The sequence below is a fragment of the Medicago sativa genome, chromosome 8 (genome assembly GCF_051527215.1).
Source record: "Medicago sativa cultivar Bolivia chromosome 8, Bolivia_mono, whole genome shotgun sequence".
Taxonomy (NCBI): domain Eukaryota; kingdom Viridiplantae; phylum Streptophyta; class Magnoliopsida; order Fabales; family Fabaceae; genus Medicago; species Medicago sativa.
In genome coordinates this window covers 57091007-57096746 of record NC_140756.1, presented here as the reverse complement: position 1 = coordinate 57096746, position 5740 = coordinate 57091007, and positions in this window count along the sequence as shown.

Here is a 5740-nt window from a genome sequence, read left to right as displayed (position 1 = left end):
CTCCTTCTCTACTTAAAATAGGAGCATTCATTGAGTACTTACCCATTAATTCTTCTATTTCTACCGGTCCCAACTCTTGTTTGCTTGCTTCAAGTTGCTTGACTTAATTACTTACCTCAAGATCCTCATCATCATCATCATCATAACTTGCTATAGAATTCACAATTGCACGTTCAAGAGGTTGTGTTGGTTGGTGTTCACAAGAGTCATCTTCAACTATTTCTTCAACAACATCAATCCGGTAACACTTGGGGTTTTCATCTTTGTGCTTCATTGCCTCAAATATATTGAACACTACCTGCTCCTTATGGAACCTCAACATTAACTCTCCTTTCTCAATATCAATCAAAGCACGACCCGTTGCAAGGAAAGGTCTTCCTAGAATGAGTGGCATCTCTTCATCTTCAGCCATGTCTAAGATCACAAAATCTGCCGGAAACACCAATTCATTAACCTTGACTAGCACATCTTCAAGTATACCGAAAGGATAAGAGATTGACCGATCAACTAAAGTAATGGTCATTCTTGTTGGTTTTGGCTCCCCACACTTCAGTTTCTTCATCATTGAAAGAGGCATCAAGTTGATACTTGCTCCCAAATCACATAAAGCTCTTCCAATGTCTACCGGTCCAATAGAACAAGGGATAGTAAAAGCTCCAGGATCCTTCAACTTAGGTGGCAGCTTCTTTTGAAGAATAGCACTACAATTCTCAGAAAGTGCTATGTTCTCATCATCCTTAGGCTTCCTTCGTTTGGTTAACAAGTCTTTCATGAACTTAGCATACAACGGCATTTGATTAAGAGCTTCGCCGAAAGGAATATTCACCTGAAGTTGTGAGAAAAGTTGCATGAACTTCTTGAATTGACCTTCATCCTTTTCCTTCTTCTTGGATAGGTGAGGGTATGGAAGCTTCACATATGATGGAATAACTTGTGGTTTATCTCCATCTTTCAGAATTTGACTCTTCGACTTCCTCAAGATTGAATCTTCATCAATTAACTTCTCACTTTTTTCTCCCTCTATTTTTTTCTTCCTTTCATTTTCAACTACTCCATGATCTTTTTCAACTACATCCTCATTATTCTTTTCAACTTCGCCATCCTCCTCCTCTACTACATCATCAACCTTCTTTGGAGCTTTTGGAACTAAAGGTGTCAAAACCTTCTTGCTCCTGAATTCAATAGCATTACAAGACTCATTCTTAGGGTTTTCTTTAGTGTTACCTGAGAATCCGCCCTTGTTTTGTTTAGCCAATTGTTTAGCTAATTGCCCCAACTGAGTTTCAAGCATCTTTCTTGAAGCTTCATTATTCTTCCTTTCAGCTTCTTGACTTTTCTTCATCTCCTCAAAGTTGCCTTGAGTCATCTTCATAAAATTCATCATAGTTTCCTCAAGAGTTGATGGCTTTCTTTGTTGTTGTTGTGGAGGAGTTAGCATCTGAGAGTTCAAAGCGTTGTTATTTGAGTAGCTTAGATTGGGATGCTTGTTGATGCCTGAATTGTAGTATTGATTTTGCCTTTGATAGCCTCCCATGAAGTTAGCTTCTTCACTTGATCCTTCTGGAACACATTCACCGTTGGGATGTTCTTCACCACATAGATCACATTTGATTGCAGCTACTTGTTGTTGCTTATGAGCCAAAGTGAAACCTTGAAACTCCTTAGTTAGAGCTTCGATTTGTTTGTTCATAGCTGCTTGGTTAGCAAGGATAGCAGTTTGCTCACTTACCCCAAACACTCCTCTTTCTTTCTTCTTAGCTTGATCACGATACTCATTGCCAGCCATGTTTTCAATTAAAGCTTGAACTTCATGATCAGTTTTGCTTTTGAGACTACCTCCCGCGGAAGCATCTAAGAACATTCTTGTGTTTGGTGTCACCCCCTCAGTGAAGATTTGGAGGTATTGCTTCTCGGTGAACTCATGATTAGGGCATCTCTTCAGAAGCAAATTGAATCGCTCCCAAGCATCATACAATGATTCACCTTTGCCTTGCTTGAAGTTAGAGATCTCCATCTTCTTTTCCCAATATTTAGACATAGGGAAATATTTCTCCAAGAACTTCAGCTCTAACTCTTCCCATGTTTGGACAGTCCCGTTTGGAATTGTTAGCAACCAATCTTTTGCTTTTCCCGTCAAGGTGAAAGGAAATAGCCTTAGTTTCTTTTGTGCTTCAGTCACGGTGGCTGGTTGCACACAAAATTCACAAGTTTCAGCAAAGCGACTCAAGTGTTCATGAGGACTCATAGCTTCAGTCCCATCGAATTGCTTGTCCCTCAAACCGTTGAGGACAGTTGTCTTGATGTCGAAAGCAACGGGGTTAGCCGGTTGAAAAGTGTGGGTCAGTTGACCGCGATGAGTAGCTAACCCGTAGTCTCCTAGCTTAGGTCTTGGTGCAGGTTCTCCCATGATAACAGATTTAGGAGAAGCAGATGTTTCAGATTCAGTTGAGAGTGGCTCCGGTGTTTGTTCTCGAACACCCGGTGGAACGGAATGAGCTAACCTTTGCAACCGGACAGCTTTCCGGAGTGCTCTAGCAGTCCTTTCAATTTCTGGATTAAATTCGAGATCGTCGGCGCTCACTTTACCTCGCATAAACAGCAAAATACCTTAGTAGCACTGCACAATGCAAAGTAATCAAATGAATACTAAACAGAAAAATAAAATTAAAAACATAAAATTAAATTGCAGAAATCCTAAATTATAACGTAATTGCCTTGTTGAAATAAATCAACAGTCCCCGGCAGCGGCGCCAAAAACTTGATAGAACTCTGGCAAGTGCACCAAATACTCTCGAAGTAGTAAAAATATCGATCCCACGAGGACTGTTTTTAACTTCAATAATTCAATTGCGTTATAAAATTAGGATGTATAAAAGTTTATTTGGTTTTGCCACTAGGCAGTAGATTTGGTTTGATTTTAAGAAATCAAATAAAAGAATAAGATTTGATTAAGAAAATATGGAGAGAGATGAGATCAGGTCTTCGAATCCTCTATGTTTCCCCTAATTGGTTACTGCACCTATTATTACTAATGATTTTCTAGTTTCACGATAGTTAACAAATTAGCCCTAATCAATCCCTTGAGTTAGGACCCTCTTCCTAAACTACAGCCCCTAATTCCTTAGGTGGTCTAATAATCCTTGAAGGTTTTATGAACGTTAACCTAATATCACTAACAAACGATTATCTATTCCTAGACTAACCATGTTTATTAGAACAATTCAATTAGGTCTAAGTCGAAAGCTATGGTCAGTAGTCATTCGATCTCACAAAATCATGTTTATATTTGATCAGGATATAAAAAGCATTAAGAACGATTGAATTGAATAAAGACTAGAAATTCATTAATAAACAATAGAGTTTCACAGCAACATATGGTCAATTAAGGTTACATAGATTCATCTCTGACCTAATCTCTAAGAGATTTAGCTACTCATAATTGAGTTTACAAATAGCATAATCAATGAAAGAATTAAAAATACATAAACTGGGTTAGAGATGATGAAATCCTCTCCGCTGCAGCCTTCTGGGTGTTAAAATCGCACTTTTGCTCTCCAAAATCGTAATCCCCTTTGTTTGAGACTGACTTCAGCTTAAATAGGCAAATCTGGATCGCCCACAATCGTACCACGATGGCACAAATCGTACCACGATTGGTACTTTAAACCCTAATTTCCATTAAAGCCCTTCTTGAAATCGTATCACGATTGTCTGGATCGTATTGCGATCCAGCACCTTCAAAAACATGCTCTCTGACTTCAAGAAATCGCATTGCGATTCAAAAATCGCAGTACGATGGCTTCATTCCAGTTCTTCCAAATTTGATGCTTTTAACTGCTCCTGGACACTTAATGTTGCTTAGAACTCTATTAAAATGTCAAAATAAGTCCTAAAAATTACGTAATGACAACATGTCATCACACACAATTATTATCAACGCTGAAAATAGATTGAAAATAATTGAGCACATGTACCTCAATTGCAGCAGGTTCTGTAATAACTATATCCCCATCATAAAGAAGAGTGATAGGTTTAGCGGCTGCCCTGAACTTAGCCATCCTGTGGAAATAAGAAGTGTTGCGGTCTCCCTTGATAAAATTCTGGTCTCTAGCTTTCTCCCTCCAAAGCATATCCTGATAAGCCAATGCCTTAGTGAGAATTTGTTGTGCCTCAAGATCCTGAGCATATAAAACATCAGAGTAACCTTCAGAATCAATCAAAAGTTGGATACGATTGACTTCCTCTAAAGCCAACCGCACCTGCCTATCCACATCTCCAAACACTGTGCGATTCCAAGTCTTGAAAATGGATTTCAAATTGTTCAACTTCAACTGGAGTCGAACCATTCCAGTACCTCTAACATGCCGCCCCCAATTGTTACTAACCAAACTACGACATTCCTCATGCTCCGTCCACGCCTTAAAAAATTTAAAAGGAACCGCATGCCGGACAACATTAACATCAAGGGATAATAAAAGAGGGTGGTGATCTGACTGATGACGAGCCAGAGCACTACAATTACTCAACCAATTATACTTTGATTTTCAATTCTTTCTTCCATTTTTTTACATTTAGTATTTTGTCTGTTGATTTAAGAAAATCAAGAAAACGTTGTCGATGGATCCTAGCAATACTACTGATACTTAAAAGGATATCTATGTATACCTCTTCTATGAAAATTTTGAAAAAAGAATAGGATTTACGTATTAATCAAACAAATCTTCTTTGTAAGATTTGCAAAATATTTTTTTGTAATTCTAATCTTTTAGCATCATAAGTAGTTTTGTTCGAATTCAAATTGATCTCTGAAGTTAGAATCTCCTCTTTTTTTTTCTTCTGTTATTGTTTCTATTTGTTTTATGATTGTTTTTGTTTTAACATTAAGATCTTTTATCCTTTTTTCTGTGAATGAAGAATTTCTCCAATTAATAAATTCCATTTTAACAGGTGATTCCTCAATCTTTGAATTATTATTACTGATTGTTGAAGTTTTTTTGCTTTCACTCAGTTCATCTATTATTTCATATATTGTTTCATCTATTGTTTTGAACCTAAATAGAATACTTTTAAGAATACTTTTAAAAATACTTTTTATGTTCCAGTTTTCTATTTTTTTTTAACATAGTTCGAAACCATTTTTTTCTTTCATTTAAAAATTTTAGAACTAGAAAAAAACGCTTTTTTCAAATCTTTTTTCAATTGTTTGCTTATTGTTTTTAAAACGGGACCCAAAAATGAAAGTGGGTCTCTTGGGAAACCCTCATAAAGGTAGGATTCTACTAGTGTTCCATAACCTGTTAAAAACCAGAAGTTTTTGTTTTCAGTATATTTTTTTTTCGGTGGACCTTTTTTTTTTCCAGTAGATTGTACCTTAGATTTGTGCCAAGGTTTCAGAACAAAAGGGTATAAGATCCTTATCTGAATACCATCGTTGAACCAGTTTTTTGGCAATTCTTTGTGGGATACTGGAATGCCCCGATAGGTGCATTTAATATGAACTTCCCTCCACCAATCCCAAAAATCTTCTGACCATTCGGCATTTTGAAATAATAGGATACGAATGATATTTTTAGTTATTATCAATGAAGGTAATATAATATATTTTCTAATAAAAGATTGGATTAGTGATACAAAATTTCTAATTATTAGACCATATACTTTCCCAGTCTTCTTCTATTTTTCTAAGTCTTATTTCAGCCTCGTCTTTGTCGTCCTCTTCGTGTTTATGTTTGATCCTTTT